General features: G+C 43.2%; 1 pseudogene; it reads left to right on the top strand.

Annotated features, from left to right (window-relative positions):
- On the top strand, positions 1–27,698 carry LOC101539143 (RNA-binding motif protein, X-linked 2-like; annotated as a pseudogene).
- The last annotated feature ends 191 nt before the right edge of the window (positions 27,699–27,889 follow it).

Here is a 27,889-nt window from a genome sequence, read left to right as displayed (position 1 = left end):
ATGAAGTGTCAGACTTGTTTGGAGAGCAGCACTTTTGACTATACTGTTCGAGGTCACTGCAGTGTATCTGGACTTAGTGGTGCCCTGTTCCAGAAAGAAGCTGCCACCCATAAGCAGTGGGATCTGGATTTTCAAAAGGATTGCAAGAGAGGTGAGGTCTTCGGTGTATGTCTATTCCCAGGTTTATAGATAAGTCTTCTTTAGTGGAGGATCATGGCATAGACAATAAGCTAGCAGTGTTCAAGGTATTACGTGAATTGAATTTCCACCACTGCCAGAGCTCCCAAAAGTACTGGGAGGTAAGGGCGGGTAGCCTATCCCAGGTCAAAATTTCTGTCACTAAAGCTTGCACACTTGAATTTTCAGCAAGTTCATTTCTGAGTAAGGCTCAGTCCTGAAACAATGGGGTCCACCCAGAGACAATGCAGAGTGGGAGCGAGACACTTCTGGACTGTTTCGGCCTTTCCTCGGCTGGCTTGTCGTCTTTGGTGGTAGATTTCTTGCATTCTCAAGGTTTCTCTTTGCGAATTTTCTCAAGTTCAGTGAGGTTTGATTTCAGCAGAGGATCCTTGCATATAGAATAAAGTAGCAGGTTTGAAGGTATTTATTACATGAATTTAAGGTGAAATCTGGATATTCTGAAAGAGGCCATGACATTGGAGAAGGGCAACTATCTGTCATGGAAAAGTCTGTACTTGATTTCAAAAAGTATTGTTACTTGATGTTACTTGGTGTTTTGCTGACAGATGTTTTGCTGACCAAGTGATACGTGTTTTGTATTTTGTTAATACCTTTGCTGCAGATCCCAAGTGATAAGCTCCTCGTGGGTTTTACCTGCATTTTTGTGATATATTCCTTGCTTGGGATATCCTTTTTTCCTGCTACATGTGTTCGTTAGATTCTGTCAAGAAATAATTCAAGACAGATGTTGGCTTCATCAGGAAAGGCTTCATCTGATTGGGTAAGACCCACCGGACTACTGAGGTTAGTCACTTATATTTAAATATTTTTAGGGCTGGAGCTATTGTCCAGATGATAGCATGCTCTCCTTGTGTGTGGTCAACTAGGTTTGATTGTGGTCAACAGGGCATCAATATAGTTGCCTGAGTGCAGACAATGTAAGCCTTGAGCACTGTGGGGGGTGGGCAGTGGTGAGTTTGGTCCAAAACAAAAATAGGAAATGCTGTCTCTTGGATGTGATTGCATAGAGTTTTGGTAAGTGAAGTGAATCAGAAAATTAAAAAGGGTTCATCGGGCAATTCTCTAGACCTATGTGAGGTCTAAGCAAACAGAGTTCTACCAGAGGACAGTAGATAGAAGACCAGGAGAATTGGTCCATGCTTGGAAGCCTGCCTCAAGGGCTAGGGGATTCCAATGTTTCACTCTTTTTTATTTTTTCATTGATTTAGATATGATGTTAGAGTATTTCCCTACCTCCCCCTCTAAAATTCATAGGGTTTCTTACCTGTATGAATTTCATATTGTTGACTTAGATGTGACACTGCTGAGAAAGGTTTCTCACCTGTTGACTTTGATATTGGTGTATTAGATATGGCTCTATTGGGAAATATTTTCTATGTGCTTTACATCCCTGGGATTTCTTACTGTATGAATTTGATTTTGTTAAATTCTACATGCCTTTAGTGAGAAAGTTTTTCTAACTTCTTTAGATATATAAGGTTTTTCACTAGTGTGACTTCGATATTGTTGAATTAGGTATGATTTAAGTGGGAAAGCTTGCTTTCCTTGCATGCAGCCCATAGGGTTTGCTACCTCGAGTCCCTGTACACTCTCAGCATTTGATGTTTGGCATTTTGCTGACAGACTCCAAGTGATAAGTGTTTGGTATTTTCAGCCCTTTCTGACAGATGCCAAGTGATACGCTTCTTCTGGTTTTGATTTGCATTTTCCTGATACATTCAATATATGTGTCTATATGGTAGCAATAATAAAACTCAGAAGACAAGAAGTTAGTTTTTTTCCAGAAAGAATTAATCCTTTTGGTTAAGACCCATCCAGATTATTGCGGTTATTCACCTATACTTTAATATTTTAGAGCTGGAGCACTAGTACAGCTGAATTGTTGCTTTCCTTGCCTGAGGCCTACTGGGTTTGAGCCCCTGCATCGCAGATAATTTCCTGAGTGCAGAGTAGTTGGGGTCAGAATAGGGACCTTTTTGACAATTATGGTTGTACAGTATTGCTCTGGATGGAGATGTGTGCTGAAAATGGTGACCAAACATGATGGCCTCTCCGTATATGTATTATAAGCCATAAAGCCCAAAAGGAGAGAGAGACAAGAGGAAATGTGCCTGTATACAGGTGTGCTTGGTGGCCCAGAATGAGTGGAGCTGGTAGAAGGGAACCTCAGGACATTGGTGGTGGGAAATGTGTCGGTGGAAAGATGGATGTTGGAACATTTTATGTCTGAAACCCGATCAAGAAAGGTTTACAACTATCTCACAGATTTGATTCAATTAAAATGAAATTAAATATTTCTACTACAATAAAATATGCATACACATTTTAATTAAAAGTACAATGGTGAAGTGTCTTTGGTACTTTGGTGCTTTCAAATGTGCAATAACTTTGTACTTGAAAACCATGAATGTTAATATTGTTGTCACATTTTTCTTTAAGTGCAATAAAATGAAAGAAAAATTTAAAACGTCCACTGGTGGAGGTGGGCACTTTGCAGTGGGGAGTTGTAGTAATGGTGAAGGGAAATGGAGACTTTGGTGTGGACTGTGGTTTTGAAAGGTTGTGTTCTGAAACCTTATAATTGACAATATTGTAAAATTATAAATCCCTCTGAAATTTTTAAAAAAAGTATTTAAAAAGAAACTATGCTCTCCCTGATTGCTTGATGGCAATAAAAAATCTGCTGTTTTGTGTACACAAAATGTTCATTGTTCATTGATTTGCTCGAGAGGACATCAGTAATGTCTCCATTGTGAGACTTGTTACCGTTTTTGGCATATGGATTGCACCATGGGTAGCTTGCCAGGCTCTGCCTTGTGGGTGGGATACTCTCGGTAGCTTGCCAGGAAATCATCACTTCCATATAGTATCCTTCCTCCTTGAGACCCTGCTACTTATCACAGATCTAAAAAGGCTGAGACTGGGAATTAAGCAAGGGATTATGACTTTTCATTGGGGGGTCACCTTCTTGTAAACACCCTGATTCCCCATTCTTCCCTCTTTCAGCTTGTAGATCTTGAGCTGTACTGTTTGTATCTCTGTCTCCAGTCTTCCAAGGATCACCATGATTGTACTTGACATCTCCACAGATCTTTCTGGATAGAAACCCCTTAGCTGCCATTTGGATCTTGTGGTTCACTTTAGTATTTGGTGGATAAGGAGTTGGTCCAGGCTTCTGGTAGATAAGCCCCTTTATGTGGCATTTTATGCTCTGCGGCCCCTAGTTTCTTCACTTTTGGCTAGGACTTTTCCCAGACTTCAAAGAGCCACCTAGTTTTCATGCTGGTACCCTAGGGATTAAATCCTGCTTCTTGTTACATCGTTTTTGAAAATAGTTTTAACAACTTACTGATGTAAATCTCCTGCCCCTTGTGCCAGGCTGTCTTCACCGTGACCCCCTTGGAGGGGAGCGAGTTGAGTTTTCCTAACCGCCCAAGCAGAGCCTTGGCAGTCACACCCACAAACTGCCCCTGGTGCCATGTAATCTCATCAACGGCCAAGACCCTGAGACTATAAAACAGCTCCCGAAAGAGAACGATGCAGAATCTCCTGCCCACATACCAGCCTGTCTTCACCAGGGCCCCCTCGGAGGGGGACGGGTTGAGTTACCCTCCCTACCCCAAGTAGAGCTCTGGCAGCCGAAAACATCCAGAACCTAGCCACAGACATACTCAAGGCCACTCTCCACATGCTCGAAAGAGCCTCACCCATGAAGGAACAGTTGTAGGAACCCAGGTATGTGCAACCCGTGGATGAAATCTTCATGCCTGCTTGAATAGGGACTGGGCCTCCTCCACCCAGATCCACAGTTTTCCAGGAGGTGGGCAGCCACTCCCACAAATTGCCCCCAATGCCATGTAATCTCATCAATGAGCCGAGGTCCAGAGACTATAAAATAAAGCTCCCAAAGAGAGCAATGCAGTTGTTCCTGGAGTGTGTGGCCGACCAGTTGACCAAAAGCTTGCATTCGGTCTACTGGAACACCTGTAAAAGCGATTAGAGGCCTCCTGAAAAGTCTCCATCCCTCTTGGAGAGCCCGGCAAGCTACCAGAGTATTCTGCCCACATGGCAAAGCCTGGAGAGCTAACCGTGGCGTATCCTATATGCCAAAAGCTCTAACAATAGCAGGCCTCATTCTCCTGACCCTGAAAGAGCCCCCAATATGCCATTGGGCTAAGCTAGCACGTGACAGGGTTGAATGGAGTAGTTATTGGAGCCCGCTCAAGCAAATCAATGATCACTGGGATGACAAGTGAGAAGTGAGTGATGTAAAATATGCAATTCCAGGAGTTTAGCTTTATTCATCTGTGTGTTGGTTTCACAGTCTTCACAATAAAAAAGATCTTGTGAGATATAAACAGGGAACAACAAATGGCCAAAGTCATTGGAATTGGAAGGTTTGTTTGCATGAAAAGTATAAGCAATATTCTCGTAAATCCTTCTATAAGAATGGTTTAAGAGACAGAGAATCCTGTATGCTGAGAAAGTGCCACATTCTATGAATTCATGAAAGGGGGCTTTTGATTGTGAGGGGAAAAAGCACCCCCAGCATCTTCCACAATGAGTGAAGTGCTGGTTCTTACTAGGGCACAGCAAATTGAGAGCTGAGCAGGGTTCATGCAAAGCAGACATCCTCAGGCCTGGCCTCAGGATGCCCCCCTCCCATCATGCCGTATTTCAGGGTTTACCAACCAGATGACCTTGGCTTTGACATAGCAGACCCACTATGTATTAAATATGGAGCATTTCATCTCAGAGTTCCGTGGTTCTATTTGCACTTCTCTGGGTGGTTCTGTTGTGTCCATTTCTCTGCCGTCGGAAATGACAGCCAATTTGTATGCTCTGCAGGAACGCTCTCTTAGTCTTTTATCTACTCCTGAACTGTCATCCATTTGCCGAGATAACAGCATTAGTGCAACTATCACCATCTTTGTAGGCCTTATTCCTCCCATAGGTTTTCAAAGTGAAATCTTCACAACTGCAGGGCCAGCCTCTCTTTTCCCAGGTCATCTCCAAAGAAATATTGAACAAGCTATCTTGGGCCTCTTGATTCCCCACCCCCCAGTGTAGTGTCTTAAAAATAGTTTATTTGGTTTGGGGTGGGGGTTGGTTTGGGGTTCATATTCAGCTCTGCTCAGGGCTTAATTTTGGCTCTATGTTCAGGGTGTTCATGGTGCTGAGAAGACCATATGCAGTGCCAGGATTGAATGTGAGTTTGGCTATGTATAAGGAAGGCAACGTTTTTTTTTATTTTATACATATTTTATTTTCACAAAAGTAGTTCACAATAGTTCATTACAGATAATATTCAGACACCAATCCCACCACTGAGCACCTTCCCACCACAGTAAGATGTAAGTGTGTGAGGATTGTTCTATTTCATCCTGGAGCCCTTTAAGCCCAAATATAAGAGAATACAAGCAAGTATATTAGAAAACCAAGAAATGTGGGATACATTCGATAAGTAAGTGAGATAGAGTTATATAAGAGGTCCCTCAGCTGCAAATTGCGTCTACACGCTCAAGGAAGACAGCTTATCCCCTATCTTATCTCTCTGACCCCTCAGCACAGTGCCTATTTTGTCAGTGGACATTGACTGAAGCATCCCAGAAACACATCTTATCACCAGCTGTTTTCTTGGTCCCTCCTGCCACCATTTGTGCTAGTCCGGGATTCTGTGAGAAGGGGATTCCAAAATGCGATTAGGCATGCTGGATTTAGGAAAATCTCTGGAAGAGGACCTTGGGGGTGCGGAGCTAGAGGTGTAAGGTAGAGTTGTCAGACCGGACACAGGTTTCACCCTTATGGCAAAAAGGGAAGAGCTGATGAGTTTGGGGCAGTGGGGGAAAGCCAGACTGAAGTGAGGTGCTAAGCATTAGCAAAGAAAAAGTGTCAGGAGAGGCAATCCACCGTGGCCCCTGACCATCCATTGCACATTCTTGGTATGGATCTTTAATTATGTTTTGCTTTTTGGGTCACACCAGCAATGCTCAGGGGTTACTTCTGACTCTGCACTCAGGAATCACTCCTGGCAGTGCTCCGGGGACCATATGGCATTCTGGGAATCGAACCTGGGTTAGCCTTGTGCAAGGAAAATGCCTTACAAACTGTGCCCCTGGTATGGATTATTAAAGGAATATGTGATACAGTCTTTCCTGTAGTGCAAGGTAGCCTTTTGTTTTAATAAGTCACGGAGACTAGAGCGATAGCACAATGGATAGGGCATTTCCCTTACCCGGGTTCTATTCCTCTGTCCGTCTTAGAGAGCCAGGCAAGCTACTGAGAGTATCCTGCCTGAACGGCAGAGCCTGGCAAGCTACCTGTGGCATATTCGATATGCCAAAAACAGTAACAACAAGTCTCATAATGGAGATGTTCCTAGTGCCCGCTCAAACAAATCGATGAACAACAGGAGGATAGTGACAGTGATTTTTTTTTAATTCTTTAAGCTTAAAATATCACTATGCAAAGATGATATAAAATTTTACAAATGAATTTTTCCTATGCAATGAGTGACTCCTGTTCCAGAGTGGAAGTTCTGCAATGTGGCAAAATTTTCTAGATGGTTGATACTTAAGGATAGTTACTAATGAGAAATTTAGTGGTTTTTGTTCTGCATCACTGAGCATAAGGGTAATTATGGCAGCTTTTGTAAAGGGGTATCCACATTGTATTCTAGAATGAAACTATTCCAGCTACCATATCTATTCTATTCATACATCCCTTTCCAACTATTGGGTAGATAAAGACAGAGACTGGTGGATATCTCTTAGGGAGTCACTTTGTTTCCCAAGTTTTTCCTTCCTTCCTTCCTTCCTTCCTTCCTTCCTTCCTTCCTTCCTTCCTTCCTTCCTTCCTTCCTTCCTTCCTTCCTTCCTTCCTTCCTTCCCTCCCTCCCTCCCTCCCTCCCTCCCTCCCTCCCCTCTCCCTCCCTCCCTCCCTCCCTCCCCTCCCTCCCTTCTTTCTTTTCTTTCTTTCTTTCTTTCTTTCTTTCTTTCTTTCTTTCTTTCTTTCTTTCTTTCTTTCTTTCTTTCTTTCTTTCTTTCTTTCTTTCTTTCTTTCTTTCTTTCTTTCTTCTTCCTTCCTTCCTTCCTTCCCTCCCTCCTTTTTTCCCTCCTTCCTGCTTTTTGGGTCACACCCAGCAATGCTTAGCCATTAATCTTAGCTCTGCACTCAGAAATTACTCCTGGCATTGCTTGGGGGACCATATGAGATGCCAGGGATCAAACCCTGGTCGTTTGTATGCAAGGCGAATGGCCGCATCACTTTATTATTGCTCCAGCCCTGAGATAAGTATCTGTAACAATTTTTCTATTCTTCATTAAAAATTGAAAATTTCTTCAAATTTCTACCCACTTTTATATGTTTTCTTTCTTAGGATAGCGCAATTTGTTATTGTCTAAACCAATGAACTATAAACAATTTAGTGATCCTCAGATGTCCATGAACATTGAACTACATTTATACACACAAAGTAATTGGTCAGACTCACCATTTGGAAGATGCTATATGCTGCTGCTGAAGGAGCTATGAGTCTTTGATTAGTTTTGTTTGTATTCACGTATGGAGTTGCTATACCCACGAACTAAACTTATGCTTCTTCTTTGTAAGTTAATTATGACATACCATGTTTTAACTATTATGACCTGAGAAAGAAGAACTAGTACAAAAGCATTGTATATCTTAAGGAATCTGGTTAACTACTCAGACATGTTCTGTACTTTGGTTCTCTGTATTTTGGTTATCAACGGCTGCTCCTCCCAGAGGGTAGTATAAAAAGAGGCCTCCATAGCCATGCCACGGAACTCTGCACCAGGTTGTTTTCACTTGGGGCACCCCAGAGGGGGGCAGGTGAGAACCCTCCCTGCCCCAAGGGACTCAGCCCCAGCAGCAGACCTACACTACCCAACATCTACCACGCTCCAGACCGCTTTCTGGACGCTCTGGCCAAGCTTCACATATGAATGAAGTCCCATGGTACCCAGTTAATTAGGAACTATGTGACCTTGGACTCTGAACTCAACATGGACACATTATAAGAAAATTCCTACCCATTTTACCACACCATATTTGATAGAGTTCAGACAGTAGGCAACAAATCATAGAGAGTAATATATAAATGTGTGTATACAGAGAGTAATATATGTGTATATGCATATATACATACACAAATATATAATATATATGAGCATACCAATTATGTTGGGGAACAAGTCGATTTTTGAGTTATTTTAAAAATTTTATTGAATCACGTGAGATTGTTACAAGCTTTCATGTTTGGGTTACAATCACGTAATCATTAAACACCCATCCCTCCACCAGTGCATATTCCCCACCACCAATATCCCCGGTATGCCTCCCTTTCCCACCCTCCCCCTGCCTCCATGGCAGACAATATTCCCCATACACTCTCTCTGCTTTTGGGCATTATGGCTTGCAACACAGACACTAGAGGTCATCATGTTTGGTCCATTATCTACTTTTGGCATGCATCTCCCATCCCGACTGATTCCTCCAGCTATCATTTTCTTAGTGTTCCCTTCTCTATTCCATCTGCCTTCTCCCCTCTGCTTGTGAAGCAGTCTATGGGGCAATCCTCCTGGCGCTTGTATCTACTATCCTTGGGTGTCAGCCTCATGTGATGTTATTCTATACTCCACAAATGAGTGCAGTCCTTCTATGTCTATCCCTCTCTTTCTGACTCATTTCACTTAGCATGATACTCTCCATGTCTATCCATTTATAAGCAAATTTCATTACTTCATCTCTTCTAACGGCTACATAGTATTCCATTGTGTAGATGTACCTAAGTTTCTTTAACCAGTTATTGGATAACCTTTAGCAAAACCGCTATCTCGGCCATGCGACCTCATATCTCTCCACAGCAGGTTTGTCTCTAGTGGGGAACTCCTAATAATAATAGCGAGGTTTTTGTTGAAATATTGAAACCAAAGAAAAGAGAAAGTAAAGTGAGATTTATCAGTTACACAGGTGGGGGAGGGAGGGATGGGAGGTATACTGCGGTTTTTTTGGTGGTGGAATATGTGTTTCAGCATTGTATAACTGAGACTTACTCCTGAAAGCATTGTAATTTTCCATATGGTGTTTCAATAATAATAATAAAAAAATTTAAAAAAAAATTAAACAAAGCTCCAGAAGTGTGTGGCCGCTTTAGTCTAGCCCACTGATATGCCTAAAGCAGCACACATGTGTTCGGTTTTAACATATTTGTTTGTATTCTCTGATATACATTCTCGATCCTTCTCAGAGCCCGTCAAGCTACCAAGAGTATCCCATCCACAAGGAAGAGCCTGGCAAGCTTCGCATGGCGTATTCGATATGCCAAATACAGTGAAAATAACAGGTCTCATTCCCCTGACTCTGAAAGAACCTCCAATAGCTTTGAAAGACGAGTAAGGAGAGGCTCCTAATATCTCAGGGCTGGGATGAATAGAGACGTTACTGGTGCCTGCTCAAGCAAATCAATGAACAACGGGATGACAGTGATACAGTGATACCATTTACTCAACATATTAGTGATATATTTAAAAGAAGAAGTAAATGAAAATAATAAGTAGTATTTGTTCATTTCTATAATTTTCACGTATTCATAAATATCACTTCATCGAAAGAAGAGACCTTAATTAGTGTTATTTATTTTGTTTCAAATTTTACTTTGCACTTTCAAGAAATTTACTTTGTGGAGCTTCCAGCAGGTCAACCTGTGCCTGTGGAGTGAGTGCATCAGCAGCCTGATGGTGCCTTCAGGCTTCCTGATATCCAAAAATTGCTGCAGTGCGTCTGGCCAGACCCCAACAACTTGGGACCAAGTTTCCCAAAAAATTAAACCGCCAAAAGTTAGGTATATGGGAGCCATGACCATAGACAACTTCCAGCTCAGCTAGAGAGACTCATTTATTGGCCTTGCTTCAGAGACCCATAAATAAATCTCCAAAGAGATCAAAAGCCACAGTTAATCTCGAACCTGTGAAAGGCTAAACAGACCAGGGTAAATAGGAGGGGATGGGTTAGCCTGGTGCCTGCCCAAGCAGGACCCCTGGCAGCCGCTTGCTCCCACAATTTTAAATCAGCACCATGCTCCTCGGCCAGACTCTATCATCCAGGACAGACATTAATGAGATATGAACCTGTTGAAAATTTGAACATGCGGATTTTGTGACTGAAAGCTCCAGGCTTTGTCAAAGTTGGGACTGGCTACTTCCCCTCACTTCCCTATACTCCTGGAAGCACTGGCAATAACCCCCACAAACCATCTCCAGCGCTACCATATAAGCTCTTCTACTGGCCTTGCTTCAGAGACCCATAAATAAAACTCAGAAGAGGTAAAAAAGCTTCAATTAATTTTGGACCCACAAAAGGCTGAACAGACGAAGGTAAATTGAAGTCGGAGGAGGGAATTGGCAGGTTAACTGGTATCCACCCAAGCAGAGTGCCCAGTATCTGCTTGCTTCCACAATCCAAAATCACTGCCATGCCCCAGCAAGCTACTGAGAGTATCATGCCCACATGGCAGAGCATGGCAAGCTACCCGTGGTGTATTCGAGATGCCAAAAACAGTAATGATAAGTCTCACAATGAAACATTACTAGTGCCCGCTTGAGCAAATCGATGAGCAACGGGATGACTGTGACTGGACTGTGACTTAAATAGAGGGATTGGCTTCAGCTTCCTTACTGCCCACAGGAGAGAATTTTGTATAGTATGGGTAGCCCTGTAGCACTGTCCTCCCATTTTTTATATATTTGCTCGAGTTGGCACCAGTAACATCTCTACTCTGAGGCTTATTGTTACGGTCTTTGGCATGTCAAATACACCACAGTAGTTTGCCAGGCTCTAACATTTGGACCAGATACTCTTGGTAGCTTGCCTGGCTCTCCGAGAGGGATGGAGAAACGAACCCGGGTTGGCCACATGCAAGGCAAACGCCCTACCCGCCATGTTATTGCTCCGCCCTATAGAATGGTTACTAAATAAATAATATTGGGGGAGATCAATAATGGTTACATGGATGACAAACCCAAATTATCATTTCAAACTTTTAAGATAAGGCTATCTTCTGAATTACCATCCTTTTTCCACTTGGACTTTCTGATATATAGGTGTTTTTATTTTTTTTTTTATCTATCTCCTATCAATTGCAGACATCCTTTGAAATGCTCCAGGCAAATTCAGGTGCCGTTCAGTTTTCCTGCCTTCAGAATATATTTCTCTAAACCCACCAACAGGTTCATAGCAGTTTTCTTTTGTTCTCTTCAATCTAATTTGTACTTAACTTTTGCTTCGTTTTTTTTTTCTGAACGTTATGACCAGCCCCTGGGTGTAGACCCAGGAGTGGAGACTCATTTCATAGTCACTCAAAGAAAGCAGTCAGATAGTGCTGGATGCTAGTTAACAAATTTTCTTTTTTTTTCTTTTTGGGTCTCACCTGGCACTGCACAGCGGTTACTCCTGGCTTTGCACTAAGGAATTACTCCTGGCGGTGCTCAAGGGACTATATGGGATGCTGGGGATCGAACCTGGGTCGGCCGCGTGTGCAAGTCAAATGCCCTACCCGCTGTGCTATCACTCCAGCCCCCAGCTAGTTAACAATTTTTCAGTGGTTGCTTTAACCCTACAACTAAGCAACCTAAGATTCCTAGGAGCAGATAAAACCCATACACAGTCTGTCACTGTTTAGTTTGCATTGCCAAGATAATTTTATAAAGTTAATGAATATCTGGAAAGGGGTGGGTGTGAGGCAAAGATAGAATGAAGAGAAACTGTCATTGGTGGGCAGCCTCTGTTTTGCTTCTTGGAAGGGTACTGAGCCTCTTAAGGGTATGGTTTTCCTTATGACCATCAAAGTGCCTTTATTTATTTATTTATTTATTTATTTACTTGCTAGCTTGCTTTCTGGATCATACTCGGTGATGCTCAGGGGTTACTACTGGCTTTGCACTCAGGAATTACAACTGGCAGTGCTTGGGGGCCATGTGGGATGCCGGGGATTGAATCCAGTCAGTCTTGTGCCAACATCCTATCCACTGTATATCAATCCAGCCACTAAAAGTCCCTTCAGAAAGGACTTCATTTCTGCATTTCTGAGCTAGACCTTCACATGTCTGGACCCTCATTTTTAGAACATTATGATTTGAGATATTGGCATAAATATATTCCAATTGAATTCAAATCTTCCATATGATTTAGATCACATATGCTTCCATCTCTTTACTTGTTCCTGGTTATTTCTAGAGTGAAATGTATCAAATTGACAGAGAACTGAAGCTCACATTCGCTCTGCAGATTCTCATGAAATCAACCGGACCTCAGGCTTAGGCAGAATACCTTGAAAACTAACTTATTTGAACCTTAGTTTCTGGAGGGCCAATATGTGTAAATTTCTTAGCCCACACTCTTTTATTACTTGTCATATTATCAGCTTAATAGAAATTACTATTAATACATGTAATTATAAATTTCAATTATGCTCCTCATTTGAGAAAGAGACACCATGGGAAGAGATGAGTAGTAGTTTTCCTGTAAATCTGAGCGTTCATTTCTGCATAGAGGGTCACACTAGTCAGTTGCCTGTGAAAAGGATTTGAGGGACAACAAAGAATTTTCCTTTTCAAATTTTCCTTTTCTGCTGTAGCCCGTTTCTTTGATTCTTTTTATCTGAGTTGGGGCGAGCGGCGGAGGAGAGGGCATCTCATAATCACCAATATGCAGTTTGTATCTAAGAGTTTCTTTTTGTGTTCTCAGTTAAATTTCCTCTTTTTTTTAAAAAAGGATCACATTATAAGCAATGTATTTGCACCTTTTGGCCCCTCACACCTATCAGGCAAACACTCTACTACTGAATTAATACCCTCAGCCTAGAAAATGGCTTTATTTGGGGGATCACATCTGTCAGTACTCAGGGTCTACTCTGTGTTTGATGCAAGAGGACCATAAGTGCTTCCAGGAAGAGGCATGCAAAGCATACACCCAGCCTTGCATAATTACTTTTCATGGGTTGTAGCATCCATGATTTGGTTGTACTACAATGCCCTTTATAGATTTTTCAAAAAGCTGCTGTACAACCATACAACTTTTATACAGTTCCGAATGTTCCATACCAGAACTTTTGTTTGTGATCTTTCTCTTCTTTAAAAATCAATTTATTTGTATATGAGGTTACAGAATTTCAGGAAGTATACCTTAACACCTTTTCTTTTTTTTTTTGGCTTTTTGGTTCACACCCAGCGATACACAGGGTTTGCTTCTGGCTCATATACTCAGTTATTACCCCTGGTGGTGCTCGGGGGACCACATGGGATGCTGGGAATCGAAGCCCGGTCGGCCGCGTATAAGGCAAACGCCCTACCCGCAGAGCAATTGCTCCATTCCAAGCTTAACACTTTTTAATGAGTATATAATAAACGGCAGCCATGACGAAAAAGTCCAAGTGACAATGGATGTTTTATTAATTTTTTTTCTTTTTGGGTCATTCCTGGCTCATGCACTCTGGAATTACTTCCGGGAGGGGTTGGGGGAACATATAGGATGCTGGGAATAAAATCCGCGTGGGCCGCGTGCAAACCAAACGCCCTGCCCGCTATGATATCGTTCCAGCCCAAACAAGGGATGTTTTAGATCCGAGCCACCTCAATATGTGGCTGTGTGTCACCTAAACAGAGTTTTTTGTACTGGGAGTAAAGGCTGGGATCAAAATCTCCAAATCAGGACACTTTCCCCAGCCGCCAATCGGCAAATGTTAATGGCGAGCGCGGTCAGCGTCACGGGCTTACAGAAGCCGCCCTGAGGCAAGAGACGCAGCTCGCCCTTCCGTCCTTCCGGTTCACAGCCGGAAGAGCCGGACTAGAGAAAAAATCTGTCTCGGTCGAAGTCAGAGGCACGTCCCGGTTCTCGTGCGCATGCGTTACGTGCGTTACGTCCAGACGTGGCTACTCGCTTCCGGTTCGAATGATTCCCTTCCGGGGGAGCTCTAGCCAATGGGATTGCCGCGCTGAAGCCGGGCGACGGTTAAACGGCTTTTTCCAGAAGTCGTTAGCTCGGCATTTGGCGGCGGGAGCCGGCTGAGGATGAAGTAAGGCTCCGGCTCTCCTGTGTGGGCTGTGGGAGGTCGGGGCTGGGGGTTGGGATTCGGGAGGGAGGAGATGAGGGAAGGGCGGGCCGCGGCGGGGGCGAAGCGTGTGTGGGGGGGCGGGGGTCGCGGAGCCCGGAAAGCGCCGAGTCCCTTTCAGGGGAGCCCTGGCTGGGCGCGCGCCGGGCCGCGGCCCTTGACTCTGCCGTAACTCCCGCAGCCCGTTAACGAAAGTGAAGTTGATCAACGAGCTCAACGAGCGCGAGGTCCAGCTGGGGGTGGCGGAGAAGGTGTCCTGGCACTCCGAGTACAAGGACAGCGCCTGGATCTTCTTGGGTGAGTGTCCCGCGGAGCGCTCGGGCCCAGCCGCCTCCCGCCCGTCTCCCGTGCAGACGCTCCCCCCTCTCGCTCGCGCCCTCGCGCCCCCGCCCTCTCGGAGCTCACACCCAGCGATGCTCAGGCGTCACTCCGGGCTCTGGCGGTGCTCGGGGCCCATATGGGGTGGGGCAGGGATGGTGCCAGGGATCGCACCTGGGTCAGCCTCATGCACGACAAGTGCCCTCCCCGCCTGCTGCGGCTCCAGACCTGCGGGCACTGCTTTCTGCTGCTTACTTTGCGGCCGCACCCGGCCGTGCCCTGGGCTTCTCCTGGCCCAAGGCAGCGGGGTCGCTGGCGGGCTCTGGGGAATACACGGTAGCCAGCGATGGACCGCGACACTGGCCCCGGGCACGCAGGCGCATTGGCCACCGTACTGTCTCTGGCCCCTTGTTTCTCTGCTTTTTCCGGATTTTAATTTTTCCCCCTCGCTCCCCCTCCCATTCCATTTTCTCTTCCCCTTCCCCATTTCCTTTCTCATCCTCCTCTCCCACTCTTCTCCTCCTCCCCTTCGTGTTCTCTTCGCTTTCCCCTGCCCTCCTCTTCCCCTCTCCTTGCTCTATCCCCCTTCCCCTTCCTGTACCCCCTCCCCTGCTCTTCTCCTCTTTTTTTCAGTGTTGTAGAGATTTATTTTTAATTTTTTAATTTTTTTTTTGCTTTTTGGGTCACCTAGCGTTGCACAGGGGTTACTCCTGGCTGGCTCATGCACTCAGGAATTTCTCCTGGCGGTGCCTGGATATGTGGGGCTTGTGGTATATTGGGACTTGAATCTGGGTAGGGCTCCTGCGGTCTACCTGCTGTGCTATCACTCCAGCCCCTGTCCTCCTCCTCTTATCCTTCTCATCCTCTTATAATCCTCTTCCTTGTTCCTTCTTCCCTTCCCCTACTCCCCATCATCCTCTTTCCCTCTCCTCTTCCTCCCCTTTCTCCCCTCCTCCTCTCCCTTGCCTTCCCTATGCCTCTCTTCCCCTTCCACTTCTTCCCTCTTCTCTTGCCCCTCCCCCTTCCTCTTTTCTTGCCTGACAGGTCCTCCCAACTCTCCCCCTTTCCTCTACCCTTGCCCTCCTTTTCTCTCTTTACTCACCCTCCTCTTCCCCTTCCCCTTCACCCCCTTTGCCCTTCTCTCTTCCACTTCTTCCCCCTTCTTTCCTTTCTCCTCCTCTCCTACCCCTACTCCTCACTGCTCTCTTTTCCTCGCCCTGCGCCTTTTCACTTTCCCTCTCCTCTCCTTGCTTTGCCTGAGATACATGCCTGGCTGCTTTGAACAATCTCATGAGTCATAGTAATAAACCCATTTATAGAGGTAGGACTTGTCTGAACAGGGATTTACTTTTGTGAAATGCTTAAAAGTTTTCTTTATAGTCCTTAGTCTTGGAGAGGTAGGGTTAATATTTGCATATTTAAACTGATTTTGGGGGGACAGGGAGATGGCGGGATAGAGGCGCAGATTATTAAACTAAGTCTGGTGTCCCCCAGCACTAAAACTTGCTCACAGCATCAACAGGTGTAGCATTAGTGGCCCCAGAGTACTGCCAGGTGGCACTGGATGTCCCCCAACTGCAGTGTCAGAGCAGCACCGCATCCTTGGGCCCTTCAAGTGAGTTGTCTGACCCAGTATCCAGGGAATGGTCCCTGGACTCTGTTTGGAAGGCCCCCTTGAAAACATTTGATTTTGAAGTTAGCTATGGTGGATAGGAGCTGATGACTTCAAAATTTTTTTTGTATTTTTGGGCCACAGTCAGTGGTGCTCAGGCTTACACCTGCTTCTGAGCTCAGGGATTACTTCTGGTGGGGTTTGGGGACGATATGTGGTCCAGGGATTGAACCTAGGTCAGCTAAATAGAAGACAAGTACTCTACCTGCTGTACTATCACTCTGGTCCAATTTATATCTGTATATACACACAGGTATGCATACACATATACACACATATATTTTGGTTTGGGGGGCCACACCTGCTGTGCTCAGGTGTTACTCTTGGCTCTCCATTCAAAGATCACTCCTGAGCTTGGGGTAATCATATTGGGTGCTGGGATCAAGGTTGCATTGGTTGCATGTAAGCACAGCATCTGCTATACTATTTCTAACTGCTGATGATATATTTTAAGATATATTTGTGGAGTTGGAAACTAACTTGGCTAACCTTAGTTGCATACCACTTAACAGTTATGGTCCCCTGAATACCTCTAGGAGTGATCCTTGAGCATAGTTGGGTATGGAAACATAATTGAAACAAAACAAGACATTTTAAAATCTAAAAACAGTTTGGGGTTTAAGGAAAAATTAGTTTAGTCTGTTACTGGGTATCTTGACCTTTCCATGTTCAAACTTAAAAAAATACTTTTTCTATACTACTGGTGTACTATATTCTATCAAATTGTGAGTTTAGGTCCTGTTTTGGTAACCTCAGGACTAGGTCTAGAGCCTGGTACATAGGACATGCTTGGTAAATGTTTGAACTGAAATGCGATTTTTCTCTTCTAGGAGGACTTCCTTATGAATTGACCCGAAGGGGATGTTATCTGTGATTTCTTCCAGTAAGTCCATTTTCATTTTCTGCTTTCTGGATTGTCAGTGTCATTTTTCTTCCATGATAAAAATTTGTTTCCTTACAAATTGTAGATGACTGGCATTTCTGCATAGGAAGAGCTCAATTCAAGTTTTTGCTTTAGTTCTACCCAGGACATAGATGTAGGGCTCTCCCAGTGTGGAAAATCCAGCAACTTGTCTCAAGGCTTCTGCTCTGCTTCTGTTGCTTTTTTTTTTTTTGCTTTTTGGGTCACACCCGGCATTGCACAGGGGTTACTCCTGGTTCTGCACTCAGGAATTATCCTTAGCAGTGCTCAGGGGACCATATGGGATGCTGGGATTCGAACCCAGGTTGGCTGTGTGCAAAGCAAGCGCCCTACCTGCTGTGGTATTGCTCCAGCCCCTCTATTGCTTTTTTTCCCTCTTTTTCTCTTTTCTGCATTGTGGGGAGTTCTTCAGGGGTTATTACTGACTCTGCTTAGGAATCCCCCTTGACAGTGGTTGGAGGACCGTATATGGTGTGTGGTCCTGGGGATTGAACTCCCATCAGCTGCATGCAAGGGACGGGCTGTGCCACCTGTATTTTCTCTATGACTGTTTTCATTGATCTTTTATGAGTCTATTTAAGGCTTGACCTACAGTAGAGCAGATTAAAAAACTAGAGAGCTACAGTCCCACTACAAAATTTCTCTTTGACCCCCTACATACTGGTGATAATAGCCCTTCTGGGGCCACACCTGTGTGACACTATACACTTAAGACAGAGTCTACGGGATTTTGGAGTAAAAACCAAAGGTTTAGGTGGTAGTTTGCTTTCTTTGCTTCCAGATAAGTGTGAGTTTGTGAGCCAGCTCAATCTCCCGTGGCTGGACAGCTTAGGGGCCAGTAGGTCCTGACTCCTGTGTTGGGTACCATAGAGGTTAGAAGGCCATGGGAAAGAAACTTGGCAATGTTGATGACAAGTGAGCCATGGGTGTAGGTTTTGGGCATCCCACTCAGGCTGAGAGCTCTGGCAGGGATAGAGGTGGCTTCCTCCCTGCTTCTGGGTGTTGGGGAAGTTCACAGTAGGTACAGCCCATGGTTTCCATTTCTTCATGGTATCTATTCCTGGTCTATCTCATCTAGGGCTGCATCCTTCAATACCACTGGCCTGCGTACTGGTCTATGAAGTGGTTGTTGAAAACCTGTTGATCTAGATGTTTTTGTCTTGTTTATATTGAGTGATGGTCAGCTAGTATGTGTATTCTAATTCTCGCTTCACAGTGTTCTTCATGAAGACATTTTGCCATTGTTAATAATGAATTTGAAAATTATTTTTGATTTAGATCATTTGTCTAGGATTGGGTTTGAGCAGTGTGGTTGACTCTGCAGGGGTAGTGTGAGGGACTTTGAGGGTTATGGAACTGTCTTTGGAATTTTGGAAAAGTGTTTCTTCTGGAGACTGAAAGCTAAGAACAACAAAGAATCATTGCACTATAGAGTTTTGCTTTTTCATTATAAGAAAATTACATTAGTAATTACAACTTGTGAAAAAATGTATATAAAAGAATATAGGAAAGAGGGCCAGAGAGTACAGTGGATAGGGAGCAGGAAAAACATTGGTATATTTCTTTATTGTCTTTTAATTGTTGCAGTGTTTCCAGTAGTTTCCTATTGTAAATTAAACTATAATATACATTTTAGTATGCAGCTCTTTTTATGTAATTATTGGATTAATGTTGCCAGCTTTCTCTTGATTTTTAATTTTATTTGTTTTTAAGCCACAGTAGTCTCTGTGTAAGTATTATTTCTGACGAGCTCAAGGGACCATATGGGGTGATCAAACATGGGTTGGTTTTATGCAAGACAAGCACCCTGCCTGCTGTACTCTCTCCAGTCCGTCTTTGCTAACTTTTGAATGTTACTTTTAGAGGTGTTTATATTATTGTCAGATTGTTCTCTCTAAAGGTCTTCCCGATTTCCCTCTATAGAACGTTCGTTTTTTCAGAATACTAATCAGCAGTGGTTTGTTATTTTAAAAATATTACCATTTACTTTCTTTCTTAAATTTATTGTCTTAAAGAATTGTGGCTTCCAAAGTCATTGATAATTGAGTTTTAGACATATTTCAACACCAGTCCTACTACCGGTGTTCCCATATTCCCTCCCCACCACAACCACCACCCCATTCCCCACTTTTTTTTTTTTTTGCTTTTTGGGTCACACCCAGCGATGCTCAGGGGTTACTCCTGGCTTTGCACTCAGGAATTACTCCTGGCAGTGCTTGGGGGACCATATGGGATGCCGGGGATCGAACCCGGGTCGGCCGCGTGCAAGGCAAACGCCCTACCCGCTGTGCTATCGCTCCGGCCCCCCATTCCCCACTTTTTAACGTGGCAAGAACATTACAAAGTTTTAGTGGTTGCAGCTTAGATCTCATGTTTTCAATTTTGCTATTTACTTGCTTATTATTTTACTTTGCTTTTAAAGTTTATCAACAGTGACAGCAAACATTTTTTTCATAGATCAACAGGTCATTATTCTTTTTAATATGTTATATACTTTGCCTTTTTTTAATGGTGTGTTCCTCATTTTCTTCGCGATTTTACAAGCCTCCTTGATGAACATGGGTATTAGTTTTGTTATATCATTTTATCATGTATTAATTTATTTTTTATTTTATTTATTTATTTATTTTTAAAAATTTTATTCTTTTATTGAATCACCATATGGAAAGTTACAAAGCTTTCAGGTTTAAGTCTCAGTTAAACAGTGCTCGAACACCCATCCCTTCACCAGTGCACATATTCCACCTCCAAGAATCCCAGTATACCTCCCCCTTCCCCCCCACCTCCCCAGCCCCCCACCCCGTATGTGTAACTGGTAAATTTTACTTTACTTTCACTTTACTTTGATTACATTCAATATTTCAACAAAAAACTCACTATTAATGATTTAGAGTTTCTCCCCCCTAAAGTTGACCTGCTGAAAAGAAAGCATTTGATAATTTGTTTTCCATTGCTGAGAATGAAGAGATATGAGGTTGAGAGGCCACACTCTGGAGAGAATACATGGATTAAGTTCCTTGCCTCGCATATCATTTTTGGCTACTATAGTGGTTCATATTTGGGCACTTCTTTTGATTCCTTGAACATGGAGCCTGAGCTCTCCTGGGTGTCCTTCCCCCCACCCCCCCCCGCCCGAATTTGATGTGTGCTAGTATCTTTCATGTTAAGAAGTTCCCAATTTGAGGTCTCTAGAGGCCATTTTAACCAGTTCCTATATTGTTTCTTTGATTTTTATCTTGAAATGCTGCTTATATTTTCTTTCTTATACTTCATGTTAATATATTTTATACTCTTACTTCAGACTTAATACAGAAAAATTATAAAATATAAGGAATGCCACTGTATCCCCTTAGCCAAGACCCTGAATATTAGTATTGTACCCATTTGTTATTACTGTTTTTACCTGTTTCATGTTTTCTGATTTTGCTAAATTATCTTAGAGTTCATTGCAAGACATGATTTGTGTGTTTGGGCCATACCTGGCGATGCTCAGTGATTATTCCTGGTTCTGCCCTCAGGAATTACTCCTGGTGGTGCTTAGGGTACCACATGGGATGCTGGGGATTGAACCCCAGTCACAAGGCAAGTGCCTTTGTACTCCTTTCCAGCCCAGTACCAAAATCCTTCAGTTTTGTGTTTCCAAAAGAATAAGGCCATCAGGAAATCAACACTGATACAAAACATTATCTAACCTTTCGGTTTTATTCAGTTTCACCATCTGTCTCATAAAGCCCTTTTTTGTTTCTGGGCCATGCCCATTGGTGCTTAGGGGCTACTCCCAGCACATGCTCGGGTCATTCTCACTGGTGCTCAGGGGACCATGTGGTGCGGGTGATCAAACCTGAGTCTCCAGCTTGCAGTGCATTTGTACCAGCCCTTTGAGCCATCTCCCCAGCTTGCTGATAATCTCTTTACTGTAGGAGAAAAATTGCTTTATGGTCCTTGAGCTGTCATGTAAGTTATAAAAATCTCTTAGTCTGGGGCTGAAGCGATAGCACAGCGGGGAGGGCATTTGCCTTGCATGCGGCCGACCCAGGTTCGAATCCCAGCATCTCATATGATTCCCTGAGCACCGCCAGGGGTAATTCCTGAGTGCAGAGCCAGGAGGAATCCCTGTGCATTGCCAGGTGTGACCCAAAAAGCAAAAAAAAGTCTCTTAGTCTTTTTGATTTTGCCGGAGAGAAAGTTCCACTTGCATGTGGCTCACCCTGTTTTCATCCCCAACACCATAGATGGTCCCTTGAGTGCTGCTAGAATGACCCCTGAGCTTAGAGCTAGGAGTAGTGCTCGAGGTTCACTGGGAATCATACAATAAAACTCATTATTGAGGGTTTTTGTCTTTTAAAAGTTTTTGTTGAGTATTGATAACAGGGTCTCACATGTGCTATATTGCTGAGCCACATTCCTGGCCTCTATAAGTTTGAGTGTATAGAATTTTGTAATCATCGCCTAAATTAGGATGGAGATCAGCGTCATTACCCTCAAACTTCCTTTATGTTGTACCTTTTATAGTCTTCCCTTTGATTTTATTTAGAGAAATAAAATTTTTATTTTATTTCTCTGAAGTGCCCTGCCTCAAATTTTTTTTTGAGGCTGGGCACTTCAGCTGTGCTCAGGGTTTATACCTGGCTCTATACTCTATGATTGCTCCTGGAAGGGTCAGGGGACTATATGTGGCTTTTGTTTGTTTTCTGGTTTTGCTTTTGTTTTTTTGGCCACACCCAGTGGTGCTCAGGAGCTGATATTCCTGGCTCTGTACTCTGAATCATTTCTGGTGAATTCGAAATCCCCCCATTTGATTATTTTATGTGGTAAAGTGTATCATTCTTTCATGTTTCTGGATTTGGAATCAATTATAAGTGTTTCTACTCACTCACCAATCTGTTTTTTATTCTCATGTGTGTATGATTTTAGTACAATAAATTGAAACCCATTTGGAGTTATTTTATGGATATTTGTGAGATACAGATTTAGTTTGTCTTTTCAAATGGCTAATTTTTGTAGCACTGCTTATTAATTTACCCCCACAAATTGAAAGATTATCTTTACCATATTTGTATACTAATTCATATATGCTTGACTTTTTGGGGTTTTTTCTTTCATTTTATGGTTTCTCTCTTCATGAGCACATACCAACTAGTTAATCATGCATGCGGTTCAACGTTTTCCTTGTTATTCTTATGTCAATTTTTTTTTGCTTTTTGGGTCACACCCAGCGATGCTCAGGGGTTACTCCTGGCTTTGCACTCAGGAATTACTCCTGGCGGTGCTTGGGGGACCATATGGGATGCCGGGGATCGAACCCGGGTCGGCCGCGTGCAAGGCAAACGCCCTACCCGCTGTGCTATCGCTCCGGCCCCTCTTATGTCAATTTTTAACAAGAATTTTGGAAACAACTTACTCTGCTCCAGGGAAAAAAGGTGTCCTTTTTAAACCTGGAATTGCATGAAATTTATATATTAATTTTGAGAAGGATTTTTAGTGTCGTTTTTATGTTGGGTTATCCTCACCAACAAGGTATTTTCCCCCAATTTAATTTTTATAAATTTGTTCACAATAATTTATTATATTCAGTATTCCAACACCAATTCTACCACCATTACACTTTCTTGCCCCATTATTACGGATTGTCCAACCACCACTCAAGCCTGCCCCCAAAGCAAGTCCTAGACAATTTAGTTTGTATTGCTTGTCATGAATAATGTGTTAAAAAGATCCAAAAATATTTTCTTAGAGGAAAATCTATGAAGATTTTTGTATATCACCCTAGCGCCATTAAGCCCAACAAGGGATATTTTTATATTTATTTAGATCTATGTTTCTTCTAAAAAGTTTTAGTTAAAATATAATTTGTACTTTATTTTTTTGGGAGGTCATACCTGATGGTGCTCATGGCTTATTCTTGGCTCTGTTGTCAATGATCCTTTGTGTCAGGGCTCAGGGTCCATGTGTCATACCAAGGATTAAGCCAGGTCTGCCATATTTAAGGCAGGCGCTTTGACCCCTGTACTGTCTCTCCAGCCCTGTTCAAGTTTTCATTATTTATTTATTTACTTATTATTTTGGCTGTACTCTGCAGTGTTCAGGGTTTATTCCTGGCTCTGCATTCAGGAATTAGACCTGGCGGTGCTTGGGGGGCCTTATACTGGGACTAGAACCCAGGTAGGGAGCTGGAGCGATATCACAGCGGGTAGGGCGTTTGCCTTGCACGCGACCAACCCGGGTTCAATTCCCAGCATCCCATATGGTCCCCTGAGCACCGCCAGGAGTAATTCCTGAGTGCAGAGCCAGGAACAACCCCTGTGCAGAGCCAGGTGTGACCCAAAAAGCAAAAAAAAAAAAAAAGAACCCAGGTAGGATATGTGTAAGGCATGTGCCGTACCCACTGTACTATTTCTCTAGTCCCTCAAGTTTATTAATTTTTTGTTGATTTTTGTTTTTGGACCATACACGGCAATGCTCAGGGGTTACTCTTGGCTCTGTACTTAGAAATTTTTCCTGGCGATGCTTAGGGCACCATTTGGGATACTGTGGATTGAAACTGAGTCTGTAATATTGCTACTGTACTATTGCTCTGGCCCCTCAAGTTTATTTTTTTATTTTTTGGTTTTGGGGGTCACACCTGGCGATGCACAGGGGTTACTCCTGGCTCTGCACTCAGGAATTACTCCTGGCGGTGCTCAGGGGACCATATGGGATGCTGGGAATCGAACCCGGGTCAGCCGCGTGCAAGGCAAATGCCCTACCCGCTATGCTATCACTCCAGCCCCCTCAAGTTTATTTTTAATTTTATTTTTGTTGCTTATTATAAATGGGGTTCTTCCCCCATTATATATTTTTAAACGATTACTGTTTGTATTCAAGAAAGTGGTTTATTTGTAACTATATCCTATTTTTTTTTTTTTTTTGCTTTTTGGGTCACACCCAGCGATGCTCAGGGGTTACTCCTGGCTTTGCACTCAGGAATTACTCCTGGCGGTGCTTGGGGGACCATATGGGATGCCGGGGATCGAACCCGGGTCGGCCGCGTGCAAGGCAAACGCCCTACCCGCTGTGCTATCGCTCCGGCCCCACTATATCCTATTTTTAACAAAAATTTTAATTAGTGTAAGTAAATTTTGGATTCTTAAAATCAATATTTTAGGTTTTCTATAATAGTGTCACATTTAATTTTCAAACAAATATGTATCACCTTTTTTCATATATATGTCTTCTCCTAATTGCATTGGCTGCTATTAAGTACGTAAATAATTCTTGACATCAGTTGAGCTGTTTTTAGTACTTTCTGTTGAAGGTGATAGATTTTGGCAGAAATCTGTGTCTATGATTATGTTTATGATGTATTCATCAATTTTTCTTTGTTCTTCTTGTTATTTGGCCCTGTCCAGTGCTGCTTTGGAATTTTTCCCAGCTCTCTGCTCGGGGATTACTTCTGATGGTCACTGGGCTATCATTTGGTCTTTGTCTTTTTTTTTTAGTGTCTTTTTTGGGAAATAAATAAATATGGTGAGATTGTTAACATAAATCTGGTACGGGATAAGAAGACTGGGAAAACCAAGCCATTCTGTTTCCTTTGCTATGAAGACCAGCAGAGCACCATTCTGGCTGTTGACAATTTTAATGGCATCAAGGTGAGTATAAGTATTAAGCAGTATTTGGCTGAATGCTTCTGATGCAGTGGTTTGGTTTTATTTTTCCCCAGACTCAGACAGGCCCAGAGGCCACCAGAATGAGACATACAGAGTTTCAGGGGTGTGGGGAAATTGTTCCCTGGAAGCAGTTACATGGGCCTCTGCCCCTGCCAGCACCTGTTTCTTCCTCAGCATTTGCTATTCACCAACCCACCCAGTCAGGCCTTTGTTTCTTACCTTTCCCTCCTCACCACTGTATTTCTCCAGCCCAGGAGAGTGACTCTTAGAGAATTTGTGACCAATTTCACCAGTAATAAGTGGTTACTAGGACAGTATGGAATGGGGTTATAGGTTTGCATTTTAAGAGAGCATATATTCAATTAGAGTCAAGGAAGGGATTGTTTTCAAAACATTCTTTTTCATTTTTGGATCACACCCAGCGATGCTCAGGGGTTACTCCTGGTTCTGCACTCAGGAATTACTCCGTGCCTGCTGGGGGGACCATATAAGATGCTGGGGCTTGTATCCGGTTTGGCCACATGCAAGGCAAATATCCTACCCGTTGTGCTATTGCTCAGGCCACACAAAAATATCTTTAAAAGGGAAATAGTATGGATGATAAGAGGTATGTTAGACTTAAAAGTTAAGACTAAAAGTCAGGCCTTGTATTGGAACAATAAAAGCTAGACTTTAAGAATTTTGGGTGCGATTGCCTATAGAATTAAGTCTGTATCAGGGACTGAAGTGATCCCATAGTGGGTAGGGCTCATACCTTGCGTGTGGCTGACCAGGGTTTGATCTCACACGGCATATGATCTTAGCACAGCCAGTAGTGTCTCAACACCCCACCGCCACCAAAAAAGAATTAAGTCTGTGCCTGAAAAATGAAATGTTTCTCTTTGAAGTGAGTGATTAATCTTTTGCTGTTTGCCCAGAGTTTGTTTCACAGCTGAAATATCAGTGTGAACTAGTCACAAAATTTCCCAGCCTTTTTTCATGCCATGACACAAATGGAGCACAAAAAAATTTTTATGGCACACAGGTGTAAAATGACCGATGCTGCTAGTGCACTTGCCTCAGGGGCTCCAGTAGCCTTCAGGCCGTATGAGGTTGCCCCGAGACCAGAGAAAATTGTTTTCTGGGAAAATGTGCTCAAATACACCAGTTGGGCAAACAGTGTTTGAGATTTCCCCAGAGATAGAGTTAACAGGAAGTTGGTGTGGGTCACATAGTTTGGTGGGAGGGCTGTCTTTGCTGATGCGTTGGCTTTCTGTCTTAGATCAGAGGACGAACTATTTGAGTGGATCATGTGTCTAACTATCAGGCTCCTAAGGACTCAGATGAATTGGATGATGTGACCAGATTGCTTCAAGAAAAGGGCTGTGGGGCTCACACGCCTTCAAACAGTTCAGCTGAGGACTCTGAAGATGACAGCCCAAAAAAAAGGTGAAGTGTTACAACTCAAAAAGATTTAGGTGGTTTTAATTGTTTTTTTGATAAGGGTAGCTGTTTATTTAACCATAGAAAGGTAAATTTATTTTCTAATAGAAAATATTCATATAACTAAAACTTATAAGAAATAGTGACTTAGTAAAATTAAGTTTATGTCAAGATACAAATATAGATACCCATGTTTTTTCTTTTTGGATCACACCCCGTGACACACAGGGGTTACTCCTGGCTCTGCACTCAGTAATTACTCCTGGCGGTGATTGGGGGAACATATGGGATTCTGGGAATCGAACCTGGGTCAGCTGCATGCAAGATAAACGCCCTACCTGCTTTGCTGTTGCTCCAGCCCTGATACTTATTTTATTTCATCTAGACTCCCCTAGAGAAAAGTAAATTTAAACAATATACTGATAGGCATACATACTTTCGCGAAAATCTCCTAAGACATTTTAAAAGCTCCTTGTCATATTGGAGGATGAAAATTGGGATATTTTCACTCTTCATCTTATAATCTTTGCTCTTTTGCTGTCTTGTCATAACTATTAATATATTATTGAAATTCAAATTATTGTACTGGGTGATAATAGTACTGCGAGTGGGTAGGGTGTTTGATGTATACCCAGCCAACCCGGGTTTGATGTCTTGCATAATATATGATCCTCTAAGCACCACCATCCCAAATTCAAATTATTTTTTGGTGGGTTGGGGGTCACACATGATGGTGCTTAGGCTCACTCGTAGTTCTGCATTTGATGTAGTGTATTCAGAAAATAGAGGAACTTTGTTGGGAGAGATGTTTATTTTTTCATTTCCTATTTGTTGCTTCCCCCTTCTTTTTTTTTATCTCCAGGCAAAAAGGAAAAAAAAACGAAGAAAGACAAGCGAGAGGTACAGCCAGAACTACCAGTCTCCTCTTCATCACCCAGAAGCAAGATGCTAAAGGAAAACAATTCCCCTGACTATAAAAAGTTCAACAGCAGGAATTCTGAAAAGGTTCTGAAGTCAGAGTCTACGGAGGGGCTGAAGCAGTACCACAGCTCCCCTGAGGTCGGGACAACCTACCACTCTGGAGCAGAGGCCCGAGATAAGGAGCCAAAGAAGGAGAAGCCCAAACAGGAACACAGGTCCTTAAGTAGGAGGGAGGAAAGGGAAGAAGAGAACAAGGATAGGGACAGAAACCGAAGCTCAGATACTCAGGTTGGTCGGAACAATTTTTGTTCTGAATTGCATGGTCGTAGGAGTAGGAGTAGGAGCAGTGATAAATCCCACAGGTATCAAGGATCCTGGCACTCCCGGGATTGGGGAACCCCCACTTCCAGAGACTACAGGCATCACTGAGACTGCAGCCGATTGTGTTGCTTGGTAGAATTGGACATGAAATGGTTTGTTCTTTTGTGTGTATGTTTGTGTGTGTTTTGGGTCCCACCAGGAGGTTCTCGTGACTTACTTCTAGCTCTGTGCTCAGGGGCCAATCCTGGTAGGGCTCAGGACCATATGAGGTTCTCTGGACTGAAATTAGGACAGCTTCCTGCAGGACAAACACCCTGTCCATCAAACTGTCTCTCTGG

The sequence above is a fragment of the Sorex araneus genome, chromosome X (assembly GCF_027595985.1).
Source record: "Sorex araneus isolate mSorAra2 chromosome X, mSorAra2.pri, whole genome shotgun sequence".
NCBI classification, from domain to species: domain Eukaryota; kingdom Metazoa; phylum Chordata; class Mammalia; order Eulipotyphla; family Soricidae; genus Sorex; species Sorex araneus.
This window is presented reverse-complemented; position numbering and strand designations above follow the sequence as displayed.